This window comes from Oncorhynchus masou, chromosome 1, assembly GCF_036934945.1.
Source record: "Oncorhynchus masou masou isolate Uvic2021 chromosome 1, UVic_Omas_1.1, whole genome shotgun sequence".
Taxonomy (NCBI): Eukaryota; Metazoa; Chordata; class Actinopteri; order Salmoniformes; family Salmonidae; genus Oncorhynchus; species Oncorhynchus masou.
In genome coordinates this window covers 25,639,223-25,656,003 of record NC_088212.1, presented here as the reverse complement: position 1 = coordinate 25,656,003, position 16,781 = coordinate 25,639,223, and positions in this window count along the sequence as shown.

Genomic DNA, 16,781 nt, shown 5'->3' with positions numbered 1-16,781 from the left:
TATTTTGTGGAGTAAGTACAGTATTTGTATGATGACATTGATAAAATCAGTGTTCCAACAGTAATGCTAGTCCTTTGGAAACATATAGTGTTCAGTTTGAATATGCTTTTGCATTTAGCATCTTATGCCAGCACCTGACAGTTTGACACAACCTATTTTCTCTTCAAATTGTGTGTGTGTGTGTGTGTGTGTGTGTGTGTGTGTGTGTGTGTGTGTGTGTGTGTGTGTGTGTGTGTGTGTGTGTGTGTGTGTGTGTGTGTGTGTGTGTGTGTGTGTGTGTGTGTGTGTGTGTGTGTGTGTGTGTGTCTCGTAAGAATGTCTTGCCCCATATATTTCAGGACTGGGTGGGGACAGGGTGGGAATGCTGTATGACTCCCAGTAACTATATGAGTATGGAGCTACAGCAGACCCGAGCTCAGTCTAACCGACAGGATAGTCATCACAGCCCAGCAGGATGAAGAATGGAACCCTTGTTGAAGGTTCCCCAGTTACTCTTACCAACATCAACCCTGCCAAGAGGGAAATCAGAGCACAAATACACAATGCTGCAGAGGAGGGAGTGTGTGTCTGGGGAAGTTGATTGAGTCTTTGATGGTTCAGCAGCTCTCCATGGTAATTACAGCAGATGCCCAGGAAATCATGAATTATGTTTTTTAGGTCTTTATAAAACTATCATAAATCTATGCTTTGCTTTGTTGTCTAAGATCTATAATGTGTAATTAATTGAATGCATTTTAAGCTTGCACACATGTTATCTTGTTTTCTTATGGCTGTTTTCATCTTAGTGTTATTGTGATGGAGTGGAGCTGTGGCAGGAAGTGTGGGCTGTGCTGTGGGAGTAGTCAGGAATTCACTGTGGCAGGAAGTGTGGGCTGTGCTGTGGGAGTAGTCAGGAGTTCACTGTGGCAGGAAGTGTGGGCTGTGCTGTGGGAGTAGTCAGGTGTTCACTGTGGCAGGAAGTGTGGGCTGTGCTGTGGGAGTAGTCAGGTGTTCACTGTGGCAGGAAGTGTGGGCTGTGCTGTGGGAGTAGTCAGGAGTTCACTGTGGCAGGTGTGTCTTTGGGAGCATCATCATGTCGTCATACAGGTACTCCCTTTTCAAAAGAGCACATCCCAATGATCCCCATATTTAAAAAAAAAAATACAGAAGAGATTTGATCTATAAGACACAGAGGATGAGCATGTTTTGTGGCCATCATACTTAGGTATGAGTGCTGTGTGCATAATGTTATGTTTGGACAGAAGTATGTAATGTCTTATCTTTTTATAAAGATAAGCATTATATTGTTAGATTTAATGGAGTTACTCTTGTAGGTCTAAAACATTGTTCCTCAAGTTCAACAGTCGGAATTAGTTGGAGGGCTGGCGCACTCCCTTCATAAGCCTTATATACCACAACCTTCACAAACGTGTTTAGACTTTATTAGGGTAATATCAAAAGTAAGTCATTGTTTATAGGGAAAATACAAACAGGTTTTCATACTGTGACGTTAAATCTCGCCCTCTTTATTTTTTTATTTTCATGATTTGAGTGCGGGTAGCCCTGTAGTTGACCGGCAGGAACACAACATTACAGTTGACTTTGAACTTTATTTGGCCAAAGAGAATAACTCAACAGAATGAAACAAAACACTTGATGCATATTTGAAGAACTGGTTTAAACCTTCACAAAAGTTGAACAGGCTTATATTACAGCAATTACCAACAAAGGCGAGTGCTTACTGTAGGCCTACCAGACAAATGACAGCAGTAGGCTGATGGTGATTCTTTTACAACAGGCCTACTTTTAACCTATCTAAAAAAAATGTAAAAGACTGGTCGAACTTAATATAGCCAATGGAAATGTCTCTACAAAATGAAACAAAACCCTTTTTTAGCGTATTTAAAGAACTGGGGTCTGTTGGGCACATGAAGACCTCTACTGTACTATTGAGGGAGCAACACAACAGTAGGAAAGCTTTAGAACTTGTTAAACTATTTGGAGTAGTTGATTCCCTGGCTACAGACTGTGGATGGAGGTCGTGTCTTTGACTACATTATGTAGGCTATGATGGGGGAGGTTTTGGTCTAGAATCTGGAGTAGGGGGTTTTGATACAGGATAGGACCTTTGCACTTGGGTTCCAAACCGGGGAACCAGGGGGTGGGATGGGGGGTAACCCTGGGGAGGCTTCACATTGTCTCAGACAGGAGGACGGAGGGAGGGGGGTGGGTGAAACTATGAAACCAGGCAGCCTGCTAGTGATTCATCCCTGTGTGCTCCATCATCCCTCCTCCTGTGCTCTCAGTGCAATCACTCACATCCTGCTCCCCACCTCATAGCCCCTGGCACACACACACACACACACACACACACACACACACACACACACACACACACACACACACACACACACACACACACACACACACACACACACACACACACACACACACACACACACACACACACACACACACAGAGAGAGAGAGAGACAGACAGACACACACACAGACTCACACGTTCTGCAGCATTCTCACTGAGCTGGCTCATTCTCTCTACTCACAGCCCAGTGCCAAGCTAGCTGTGTGGAGGTGGAACTGGAACACAGCACAGGTGTGTGTGTTTGGAGGGGGACAGAATAGCAGAGAAATACATTTTGGGGCTTTTATCTGTTTGTAAGAAGAGCAAATGAAGGCTTGAATTTGAGTGCATATTTGAGTGTTGTGTGTATGTGTGTGTGTATGCCCATGCATGTGCTGTCTGGAATAGCTCTGAATGTAAACAAACCACTGCAAGGCCATCCTGGCTCAGTCCGCCAGCAGGGAGGTTGTTTTCAACCAGTGGAGACGTCACTGTGGTTTCTACACAAACAATGTCTCTCTCTTTTCAGACTGGCCAACCGTGAATCCTGGGAATGTAGCATACATGTGATCATTTTAGACTTTGCTTTTCGCACAATGTACACACATAACACTAGTGTGGCTGCATACTATCCATTCAGGTTGACCCTCTTGTTGAAGTCTGAAACGGAGAGCTGGTTGTGAGTAGAGCAGAATGATGTATGAGGAGCAGTAGTCAGAGTGCAATCTAAAACTGACTCCACGATGGACGACACTGGCACTTTTTAAATGTACCATCTAAGACGTTTAATTCACAGTGCACCTCACTGCTCTGGATAGTGCATGTGGTTTTAATGTTTGGAGACCACTGGGCAGAGCTGGAGGTTTCGGGCTTGGGAGACCCTTTCCGATACTTCCCCTCTATCACCAAAACACCCCCACCCCTCTCTCTGTAGAGAAGATCCAGGCCTGACCATAGGCCTACCACAGAGCTGGCTTGTTTACAAGTGTGCACTATCCTGTATCTGAGTGTGGAAGTGTTTAAAGAAGTGTTTTCACCATTAAGTGTACGAACAGAGTATCTGACAGTTATATTCACTGAGAGTAGACAATAATGTGTTTTAACTGACTTGTAAACATATTTCTTCCCAATCATGTCTGCGGGACAAGGCAAAGTGATGGCAGCATATTTTTGTGCTTATTTTGTCCCGTACCGTGTTGACATCTTCTCCATAGCATCGAGCTGGCTGAGCTGAGCACTTCCCTTCGGCCCCACAGCTTTTAGCCTTGCATGCTACGAACTCATCCACACGGATCTTTAATCAGTGATTCACCTGTTGTGTTGAACGCCCGCTTCCTTTGACTTTCTCACATCCTGCCCGTTCTGCTGGAACAGAGAATACGTCAGTAAGGGAATGGTTTTGTTTACTGTGTTACCTTTGGCTCATCTGTTTTACACAGCTAGCCCTTTCACAGTGTGATTTAGTATAAGAATGTACGTTCGGAATACGCACGTTAGGTCCTTGAAACTTTTAGGTACCAAATGTCAACAACTAATTATCATTTAAGTACAAATAGCTGCCAATGGTGTACTTAGAAAGGTCCTCACAGTCAGTCCACAAACATTGATGTACTGTGGAAACCAAATAATGCCTTAAATGCATGAATGTCAACTCAATAGACTATTAGTTACACGATACAAAAGGTGTTTTGTGTGAGTATGTCAATGGCCTTTGACGTTGGTTGACAAAGCGAGGTAGTTAAAGCTCAACATTAACGTTTGTCTTCTTATCCTGGACAAGTAAAAGAAAAAATGTCGGACAAGAAGAATATAGACTTCAGTAAAAAAAAAAAAAAAAAAAAAAAAAAGGACAACACAACAATCACAATATCAAACAATTACTTTGATCAGAATTGGACCAGAGAGGCCAACATTGGAATAATATTTGAATATATTTTTCATGTAACCTACATACAGCGCATTCGGAAAGTATTCAAACCCCTTTACTTTTTCAACAATTTGTTATGTACCAGCATTGTTATAAGATACATTTAAAAAAATGTTTTTGTCTCAATCTACACCAATTTTTTGTTGCAAATGTATAAACAATGTAATTCTGAAATATCACATTTACATAATTATTCAGACCATTTACTCAGTACTTTGTTGAAGTAATTATTGCCTTGAGTTTTCTTGGGTATGACGCTACAAGCTTGGCACACCTGTATTTGGGGATTTTCTCCCATTCTTTTCTACAGATCCTCTCAAGCTCTGTCAGGTTGGATGGGGAGTGTGTGTATTTACAGGTCTCTCCAGAGATGGTCGATCGGTTCATATCCGGGCTCTGGCTGGGTCAATCAAAGACATTCAGAGACTTGTCCCGAAGCCCCTCCTGCTTTGTTTTGGGTGTGTGCTTAGGGTTGTTGTCCTGTTGGAAGGTGAACCCTTGCCCAGGTCTGAGATCCTGAGGGCTCTGGAGCAGATGTTCATCAAGGATCTCTCTTTACTTTGTTCCTTTCATCTTTCCCTTGATCCTGACAAGTCTCCCAGTCCATGCCGTTGAAAAACATCCCACAGTATGATTCTGCCACTAACATGCTTCACCATAGGGATGGTGCCAGGTTTCCTCCAGACATGACACTTGTCATTCAGGCCAAAGAGTTCAATCTTGGTTTCGTCAGACCAGATAATCTTGTTTTTCATGGTCTGAGTCCTTTAGGTGCCTTTTGGCAAACTCCAAGCGGCTGTTGTGCCTTTTACTGAGGAGTGGCTTTGGTTTGGCCACTCGACCATAAAGGCCTGATTGGTGGAGTGCTGCAGAGATGGTTGTCAAATCAAATCAAATCAAATTTATTTATATAGCCCTTCGTACATCAGCTGATATCTCAAAGAGCTGTACAGAAACCCAGCCTAAAACCCCAAACAGCAAGCAATGCAGGTGTAGAAGCACGGTGGCTAGGAAAAACTCCCTAGAAAGGACAAAACCTAGGAAGTTACCTAGAGAGGAACCAGGCTATGTGGGGTGGCCAGTCGTCTTCTGGCTGTGCCGGGTGGAGATTATAACAGAACATGGCCAAGAAGTTCAAATGTTCATAAATGACCAGTATGGTCCAATAATAATAAGGCAGAACAGTTGAAACTGGAGCAGCAGCACGGCCAGGTGGACTGGGGACAGCAAGGAGTCAGGTAGTCCTGAGGCATGGTCCTAGGGCTCAGGTCCTCCTCCGAGAGAGAGAGAGAGAAAGAAAGAGAGAAAGAGAGAATTAGAGAGAGCACACTTAAATTCACACAGGACACCGAATAGGACAGGAGAAGTACTCCAGATATAACAAACTGACCCTAGCCCCCCGACACATAAACTACTGCAGCATAAATACTGGAGGCTGAGACAGGAGTGGTCATTAGACACTGTGGCCTCATCCGAGGACACCCCTGGATAGGGCCAAACAGGAAGGATATAACCCCACCCACTTTGCCAAAGCACAGTCCCCACACCACTCAAGGGATATCTTCAACCACCAACTTACCATCCTGAGACAAGGAAGGTTTTGGAAGGTTCTCCCATCTCCACAGAATAACTTTGGAGCTCTGTTAGAGTGACGATCGGGTTCATGGTCACCTCCCTGACCAAGGCCCTTCTCCCCCGATTGCTCAGTTTGGCCGGGCGAACAGCTCTAGGGAGAGTCTTGGTGGTTCCAAAATTCTTCCATTTAAGAATGATGGAGGCCACTGTGTTCATGGGGACCTTCAATGCTGCAAACATATTGTGGTACCCTTCCCCAGATCTGTGCCTTGACACAACCCTGTCTCAGAGCTCTACGGACAATTCCTTTGATTGCATGGCTTGGTTTTTGCTCTGACGTGCACTGTCAACTATGGGACCTTATATAGACAGGTGTGTGCCTTTCCAAATCATGTCCAGTCAATTGAATTCACCACAGGTGGACTCCAATCAAGTTATAGAAACATCTCAAGATGATCAGTGGAAACAGGAAGCACCTGTACTCAATTTTGTGTCTCATAGCAAAGGGTCTTTTTTTTGGCAAACATTTCTAAAAACCTGTTTTCGTTGAGTCATTTTGGGGGTATTGTGTGTAGATGGATGAAACGTGTTTTTTAATCAATTTTAGAATAAGGCTGTAACTTAATAGAATGTGGAAAAAGTAAATTGGTCTGAATGCACTGTGACAAAAAAAAGCCTACATGTCTAAGAGTAGGTGGTATGCATATTCATTACATCCACATCTCCAAACCGATGCTGACATGAGGGAGGCGCCAGAAAATGAAGCCAAACTTTAATGAGACTTATAATTACATAGAGACATTGTATAGGCTAAACGACAGTCATGTTTGACAAATATAATGAAGGATAATTAACATTAACGTTTAAAGGCTTGATTCTGTCAACATACTCGAGGCACTTTGTTCTAATCAAATGGTCATAAGACCTGGGAGGGAAGGACAGTGTTTGTTGCACACCACACATCACCCACTTTGAATCTGGGTAGAGGCGGTCAGCAATATTAAACAATTTAACCATAAACTTAGCTTAGCCAAAATATGACAATAGAAATGTTGAGGTAATTATTTTATATACACTTAATATGCCATTGAAACCAACATTTTTTTTATGTTCTACTGGTTTTCAAATCAACTTATTTTATTGTTCAGCAGCCAAAGGAATAATCCTAGTCATATTAGTAACCAGTGCCAGTTGATGCATCCTTTTTGTTTCACATCCATGGGCTTATTGTAACGGCTGTCTTGGGAAGAAGGTGAGGACCGATGCGCAGCGTGCTACGTGTTCATCTTTAATGTAAACTGAAGACTGGATAACAAAACAACAAAGAAAACAACCGAAACAGTTCTGTCTGGTGCAGACACACAACGCCAGAAAACAACCGAAACAGTTCTGTCTGGTGCAGACACACAACGCCAGAAAACAACCGAAACAGTTCTGTCTGGTGTAGACACACAACGCCAGAAAACAACCGAAACAGTTCTGTCTGGTGGAGACACACAACGCCAGAAAACAACCGAAACAGTTCTGTCTGGTGCAGACACACAACGCCAGAAAACAGAAAACAACCGAAACAGTTCTGTCTGGTGGAGACACAACGCCAGAAAACAGAAAACAACCGAAACAGTTCTGTCTGGTGCAGACACACAACGCCAGAAAACAGAAAACAACCGAAACAGTTCTGTCTGGTGGAGACACACAACGCCAGAAAACAACCGAAACAGTTCTGTCTGGTGGAGACACACAACGCCAGAAAACAACCGAAACAGTTCTGTCTGGTGGAGACACACAACGCCAGAAAACAACCGAAACAGTTCTGTCTGGTGGAGACACACAACGCCAGAAAACAACCGAAACAGTTCTGTCTGGTGGAGACACACAACGCCAGAAAACAACCGAAACAGTTCTGTCTGGTGCAGACACACAACGCCAGAAAACAACCGAAACAGTTCTGTCTGGTGTCGACACACAACGCCAGAAAACAACCGAAACAGTTCTGTCTGGTGGAGACACACAACGCCAGAAAACAACCGAAACAGTTCTGTCTGGTGGAGACACACAACGCCAGAAAACAACCGAAACAGTTCTGTCTGGTGGAGACACACAACGCCAGAAAACAGAAAACAACCGAAACAGTTCTGTCTGGTGGAGACACACAACGCCAGAAAACAACCGAAACAGTTCTGTCTGGTGGAGACACACAACGCCAGAAAACAACCGAAACAGTTCTGTCTGGTGCAGACACACAACGCCAGAAAACAACCGAAACAGTTCTGTCTGGTGGAGACACACAACGCCAGAAAACAAAAAGTTCTGTCTGGTGGAGACACACAACGCCAGAAAACAACCAAACAGTTCTGTCTGGTGGAGACACACAACGCCAGAAAACAACCGAAACAGTTCTGTCTGGTGGAGACACACAACGCCAGAAAACAACCGAAACAGTTCTGTCTGGTGCAGACACACAACGCCAGAAAACAACCGAAACAGTTCGCCAGAAAACAACCGAAACAGTTCTGTCTGGTGCAGACACACAACGCCAGAAAACAGAAAACAACCGAAACAGTTCTGTCTGGTGGAGACACACAACGCCAGAAAACAGAAAACAACCGAAACAGTTCTGTCTGGTGGAGACACACAACGCCAGAAAACAGAAAACAACCGAAACAGTTCTGTCTGGTGGAGACACACAACGCTGTCTGAAAACAACCGAAACAGTTCTGTCTGGTGGAGACACACAACGCCAGAAAACAGAAAACAACCGAAACAGTTCTGTCTGGTGGAGACACACAACGCCAGAAAACAACCGAAACAGTTCTGTCTGGTGGAGACACACAACGCCAGAAAACAACCGAAACAGTTCTGTCTGGTGGAGACACACAACGCCAGAAAACAACCGAAACAGTTCTGTCTGGTGGAGACACACAACGCCAGAAAACAACCAGAAACAGTTCTGTCTGGTGTCGACACACAACGCCAGAAAACAAAACCAAACATTCTGTCTGGTGGAGACACACAACGCCAGAAAACAACCGAAACAGTTCTGTCTGGTGGAGACACACAACGCCAGAAAACAACCGAAACAGTTCTGTCTGGTGGAGACACACAACGCCAGAAAACAACCAGAAACAGTTCTGTCTGGTGGAGACACACAACGCCAGAAAACAACCGAAACAGTTCTGTCTGGTGCAGACACACAACGCCAGAAAACAACCGAAACAGTTCTGTCTGGTGGAGACACACAACGGCAGAAAACAGAAAACAACCGAAACAGTTCTGTCTGGTGGAGACACACAACGCCAGAAAACAACCGAAACAGTTCTGTCTGGTGTCGACACACAACGCCAGAAAACAGAAAACAACCGAAACAGTTCTGTCTGGTGCAGACACACAACGCCAGAAAACAACCGAAACAGTTCTGTCTGGTGTAGACACACAACGCCAGAAAACAACCGAAACAGTTCTGTCTGGTGTAGACACACAACGCCAGAAAACAGAAAACAACCGAAACAGTTCTGTCTGGTGCAGACACACAACGCCAGAAAACAACCGAAACAGTTCTGTCTGGTGCAGACACACAACGCCAGAAAACAGAAAACAACCGAAACAGTTCTGTCTGGTGCAGACACACAACGCCAGAAAACAACCGAAACAGTTCTGTCTGGTGTAGACACACAACGCCAGAAAACAACCGAAACATTTCTGTCTGGTGTAGACACAAACAAAAACAACCGAAACAGTTCTGTCTGGTAATCACAAAACAAAGAAAACAACAAACAGTTCTGTCTGGTGTCGACACACAACGCCAGAAAACAAAAACAACCGAAACAGTTCTGTCTGGTGGAGACACACAACGCCAGAAAACAACCGAAACAGTTCTGTCTGTCTGGTGTCGACACACAACATGCCAGAAAACAGAAAACAACAGAAACAGTTCTGTCTGGTGGAGACACACAACGCCAGAAAACAACCGAAACAGTTCTGTCTGGTGTAGACACACAACGCCAGAAAACAACCGAAACAGTTCTGTCTGGTGTAGACACACAACGCCAGAAAACAACCGAAACAGTTCTGTCTGGTGGAGACACACAACGCCAGAAAACAACCGAAACAGTTCTGTCTGGTGGAGACACACAACGCCAGAAAACAATCACCCACGAAACACAATAGAAAACAGACTACCTAAATATGGTTCTCAATCAGCGACAACGATTGACAGCTGCCTCTGATTGAGAAGCATACCAGGCCAAACACAGAAATAGCAAATCATAGAAAAACGAACACAGACAACCCACCCAACTCATGCCCTGACCATACTAAAACAAAGACATAATAAAAGAACTAAGGTCAGAACGTGACACTTATCAACACTAAAGATGACAATTACATAATTAATCATAATTATTATTTTTTCAAAAACAATGGCAAAGATAGGTCTTCTCTCTTGGTATTTTAAGGGCCTAAACTGTCCAATTAAACATTCCAGCTGTCTTCATATCCTAGTAATAAACCATGTTGAGACAGCAATGCCCCAAGTAACACACCTGCTCCAAAATGACTCACTATCAGGAATCAAGGTAAGACCCAGATGCAGACACTTCAAATTGACAATGGTTTAATATTCCAACAGGGTCAGGCAATAGACAGGTCAAGGCAGGCAGGGGTCAGTAAACCAGAGGTGGGGCAACGTTACCAGATGGCAGGCAGGGGTCAGTAAACCAGAGGTGGGGCAACGGTACCAGATGGCAGGCAGGGGTCAGTAAACCAGAGGTGGGGCAACGGTACCAGATGGCAGGCAGGGGTCAGTAAACCAGAGGTGGGGCAACGGTACCAGATGGCAGGCAGGGGTCAGTAAACCAGAGGTGGGGCAACGTTACCAGATGGCAGGCAGGGGTCAGTAAACCAGAGGTGGGGCAACGTTACCAGATGGCAGGCAGGGGTCAGTAAACCAGAGGTGGGGCAACGGTACCAGATGGCAGGCAGGGGTCAGTAAACCAGAGGTGGGGCAACGTTACCAGATGGCAGGCAGGGGTCAGTAAACCAGAGGTGGGGCAACGGTACCAGATGGCAGGCAGGGGTCAGTAAACCAGAGGTGGGGCAACGGTACCAGATGGCAGGCAGGGGTCAGTAAACCAGAGGTGGGGCAACGTTACCAGATGGCAGGCAGGGGTCAGTAAACCAGAGGTGGGGCAACGGTACCAGATGGCAGGCAGGGGTCAGTAAACCAGAGGTGGGGCAACGGTACCAGATGGCAGGCAGGGGTCAGTAAACCAGAGGTGGGGCAACGGTACCAGATGGCAGGCAGGGGTCAGTAAACCAGAGGTGGGGCAACGGTACCAGATGGCAGGCAGGGGTCAGTAAACCAGAGGTGGGGCAACGGTACCAGATGGCAGGCAGGCTCAGGAGGGCGAGAAAAAAGAGATACTGGAAAAAGCAGTAGCTGAGAACAAAAACATATAATAAATGAAAACATAAACATAAATAAAACACAAAAACGTATAATAAATACACAGTGGATAAGGGGGAAGATGGGCGACACCTGGAGGGGCGTGGAGACAATCACGAGGACAGGTGAAACAGATCAGGGTGTGACACTCACATAGACTAGAGCCACAAACAAAACTAAAGGTGTAATCATAATGATACATAAGAAAACTCAAAATTATCATCTTGGGTAAGGTGAAGACCAGGAAGGCAGAATCAATTTCCTTAAATGTATCCACATTGGAAAGAAAATATGTATGTGTACGTCACAAATTCATATGATTCTACGCTTTTTGATTCTCTAAACACCATATTGAAGAGAATTAACTGAATTCCGTCTGGTTATTGGGACAGACATGATTCTTTTTAGACATGCGGAACCAATCTAATAAGACCAACTATAATCCACACGCAACCAAGGCTCTCCAGAATATACTCTCTGATTACAACCTCATTGATGCCTGGAGACCACATAATCCTAAAGCAAAAGAGTACACTTTCTCCCCAAACAGGCGTAAATCATTCTCACGAATTGATTTCATACTGTTATCTACACCTCTATTTTCTTTAAAATTGAAATTCGACAAATGAGCTTGTCTGACCCCCACACGTACTACTGCCAACTTCACATTTCAGAATCTCTTAAAAAGCCACAAGATGGTGTTTCAACATTTCATTGCGACAAAATCCTTCAATCTGTGATCATTTTGAAATTGAACTAAAATCAATGATAAATGAATATTCAGTCGATGACCAACGGATTCTATGGGATGCCACCAAAGGTTTTATTAAAAGTAATGCAACAACACTGGCCACCAAGCTAAGCAGTAATGACTGTAGCTGTTAAAGCAACCATTGAGTCTGAAAAAGGGGAAATACTATCAGAACCCAAATTAATTAAAGATTCTCCTGCATCTATAAATAACTGTACTCCTCTGATTGTAAATCCAGACAAAACCAGACTAAGTCCTTTCTAAAAAATGAACAACTCTTCTTCTCAAAACAGAGGGAGCTACTTCGCTGGGAGCACACATCTCTCTCAATGAACTCAAAAGAGCCTTGGATAGCATCAATAAAAACAAATCACCTGGTTTGGACGGTATTCCTACTGAGGTCTATTTAATATGTTGGAATCAATTAGGTCCACTATTGCTCTAAATTATTAATGCAGCTGTTCACAAAGGTTCATTTGGGAGAGATGTGAATACGGCACTAATTTAACTTGTATATTTAAAAAAAAGGTAAGGATGTTACCCAACAAAGGTGGTTGATAAACACAGATATTAAACTTTCTAAAATGTTGAGACTTACCCAACTTGGTACAAAGCGGGGTTGTTAAAAAGTGTTTATCCTTGGAAAACCTCCATCGACAATAACATATTTAAGATGCTTCCTCAGAAGCAACAGCTCCTTTGGCTGCATTACCTCTTGATGGAGAAACGCTTTTGATAGACTAGAATAGTCATATCTCTGGTCTACCCTTGAACATATGGAAATTGGCTGCAATTTCAATAATATGATTAAAATACTATATGCCAATCCCTCAGTTGTAACAGGCTATATCTGCTCTGCTCAGGTTAGAATAACTAGAAGCAGCAGACAAGGCGATCCAATATCGCATTTGCTATTCTTATTATCTATGGAACCCCTGGCGTAGGCAATTAATCAATCGAGGGAAATAACACATCTCTACTTGTGGAATCCCAATCGTTTCCCATTTGTAATATTTGGGAGTATATATACAGTACCTATAAGGGCACAAGGAAAGACCCAGATGCAGACACGGTAGGCAGATGGTTTGAGTCTTTGATATTTATTAATAATCCGAATGGGCGAGGCAAGAGAATGGTCGTGGACAGGCAAAAGGTCAAAACTAGTTCAGAGTCCAGGAATTTCTTTCCTTCTTAATGTGTTTGAGCCATTCAATTGTATTGTGACAAGGTAGGGGGTATACAGAAGACGGCCCTATTTGGTAAAATACCAAGTCCACATTATGGCAAGAACAGCTCAAATAAGCAAAGAGAAATAACAGTATATCGTTACTTTAAGACTTGAAGGTCAGTCAATGCAGAACATTTCAAAAACTTAGAACGTCTCTTCAAGTACAGTCGCAAAAACCATCAAGCGCTATGATGAAACTGGCTCTCATGAGGACCGCCACAGGAAAGGAAGACACAGCGTTACCTCTGCTGCTGAGGATAAGTTCATTAGAGTTAACTGCACCTTAGATTGCAGCCCAAATAAATGCTTCACAGAGTTCAAGTAACAGACACATCTCAACATCACCTGTTGAGAGGATACTGAATTAATTAGGCCTTCTTGGTCGAATTGCTGCGAAGAAACCACTACTAAAAGACACCAATAAGAAGCAGAGACTTGCTTGGGGCAAGAAAAATGAGCAATGTACATTAGACTGGTGGAAATCTATCCTTTGTCTGATTAGTCCAAATTTGAGATTTTATGTTCCAACCAGTGTCTTTGTGAGATGCAGAGTAGGTGAACGGCTGATCTCATGGAGGAGGAGGTGTGATTTTGTGGGGGTGCATGGCTGGTGACACTGTCTGTGATTTATTTAGAATTCAAGGCAAACTTATCCAGCATAGTTACCAAAGCATTCTGCAGCGATACGCCATCCCATCTGGTTTGGGATTAGTGGGACTATACATTTTTTTTCAACAGGACAATGACCCAACACACCTCCAGGCTGTGTAAGGGCTATTTGACCAAGAAGGAGAGTGATTGAGTGCAGCATCAGATGACCTGGCCTCCACAATCACCAGACCTCAACCCAATTGAGATGATTTGGAATGAGTTGAACCGCACAGTGAAGGAAAAGCAGCCAACAAGTGCTGAGCATTTGTGGGAACTCCTTCAAGACTATTGGAAAAGCATTCCAGTTGAAGCTGGTTGAGAGAATGCCAAACGTTTGCAAGGCTGTCATCAAGGTAAAGGTTGGCTACTTTGAAGAATCTCAAATATAAAATATATTTTGATATGTTTAACACTTTTTTTGGTTACTACATGATGATGATGTGTTATTTCATAGTGTTGATGTCTTCACTATTATTCTAAAATATGTAGAAAATAGTAAAAAAATAAAGAAAAACCCTTGAATGAGTAGGTGTGTGCAAAAAAAAACAATTTTTTTTTTGACTTTTGCTACGTTCTTTACTTTTAGGGTCAACCTTGGTTGTTGGGTGGGAGGCATGCTTTCTTCAGGTGGGGGGGGGGGGGGTAGGTGTATGGGAGGCATTGGCATTGTTTCTGGGTGGGGAGGGAGGAATGTGAGCGGGTGGATGGGGACTGAGGGGGTAATGGGTTGGGGTTTATATATCTTTACATGCATTTTTTAATAGTTTTTTGTGTCACATAAAAATGTGTTATTTGATCGGATTTCAGCATTCGGATCAGATTAAGTGCATAGAAATTGAGTGAATAGAGTGGGCGTATAAATTGAGTGTAGTGTAGGTGAAGTGGACCTTTTAGGGGCTGAAAGGACAGGAAGATAAGAGGTGTTTGTGTAAGAACACCAGTTCAGTTCCTCTCCTTATCCATCAATCACCATTAAAACATGTTCATTTCCACATCTACACAGAATAGTATGTACATTTCACCTGGCTCCCCCTGCACAGGAACTGTAAACAAACTCCCACTGTTCCTCCTCTTGACAATAACACAGCCTGTTTGCTCAATGCATTTGCATAGGTTCTCTGTTTGGAGATGTGTGGGTGTTGACTCTGCTAGCCTAGGGTGGGAATCAAATCACTCTTTCTGTTTGTAAATGGAGAACTCCCAGGCGAACCAATATAAAAGTTACATAGTAAAACATGAATGATACTGTTATTACACTGGTCCAGTAGTGTAAGGTATTATTTACCCGGCTATGTTTACTCAGAAAGGATTTCACCCTGTTCAAACATACCTGGGTAAATAGTGTGATCTTACTTCCTTTTCTGATTTATGGCATAGAGCTGTAAAAGTTCAACCCTATATCTCAATGTTGAAAACATTATAGACAAGCCGTGAAGATTATTTTGTACCTCTGTGAAATTGATTGTTTTCATTGAGATTTAATGTGCTGTTTTGTGTCAGATTGACAGGGCCCAGATACCTTATTGCATTAGGCTGGTTGTATTTCCCATTGTTCTTTTTGTTTGTGCGACAGCCTGCAGGGATATAATGACAAGCACAGACCACCCATGTCTGCCATGGGTTCAAAGTTATTGGAGGAATTCCCCTACTTTCAGAAAAAAATGTTTGTGTGTGTGTGCATGCCTACATCTGTGAGTGCCTGCTGCGTGCCTGTGTTTGTACAACCTGGACTCAGGGGTAGATGTATCATGGTAAGTGTAAATCCGAAACACTCCAATTAGTATGATGTGTTACATTTTGTAGGGTATGTATTCATTTGTGGATGTCCATCATCCATTTTGTATGATATGTTACAAATTACAATTTGTACAATATGTTACGAATTGACAAAATGTGTGATATGTTACGAATTCCAATTGTTGTTGCTATTATTAGCTCGGTGGTTAACGCTAACGTTAGCTAAGTGTCTAACGTTAGCTAGGTTATGGGTTATGGGTTAAGGTTATGGTTAAGGTTAGGGTTAAAATTAGGGTTAGGAGTTAGGTTAAAGGGTTAATTTTAGGGGAAGGGTTAGCTAACATGCAAAGGAGTTGCAAAGTAGCTAAAAAGTAGTAACTAGTTGCAAAGTTGCCAATTATATAAAATGCTAAATTTGTCTGTGATGATATTCAAACACGCACATTTGGGTTGCTAGACGTTCGCCTTATACGCCCACCCATCCACCCGACAAATCACCTTACTTTCGTTTTTGCCTGAGGTAACCTTCTGTCTTATGTAACCATACCAAACGTAACATATCATGCTAGTTTCGGTGAGTCGGAATTACATTTACTATGCTACGTCTAGTCTATGAGACCTGGCTGGTTTGTATTGGGTATCAGGAGGTTAAGGTCCTGTGAGCCACATTCCCCTAAGAAGGAGGGGAATACAGAAAGATTTAAAAAATAGAAAGCACAACATCAATTTGACAAAGCTGCGACAGTATTATGATCTCTGTGTTAAATTATTTACATTTACAATATGTTTGTTACAGGATGCAACAATGCAATATTCCCATTTAGTCAAAGGAACAAAGTAAGTGTAGACGACAGCACTGTAAGCCATAGTGAAATATTCTGAAAGCCTTTGGAGCTGTAGGCTGTGGGTGGTGGGCTGTGTAGGCTGTGGGTGGTGGGCTGTGTAGGCTGTGGGTGGTGGGCTGTGTAGGCTGTGGGTGGTGGGCTGTGTAGGCTGTGGGTGGTGGGCTGTGTAGGCTGTGGGTGGTGGGCTGTGTAGGCTGTGGGTGGTGGGCTGTCTAGGCTGTGGGTGGTGGGCTGTCTAGGCTGTGGGTGGTGGGCTGTCTAGGCTGTGGGTGGTGGGCTGTGT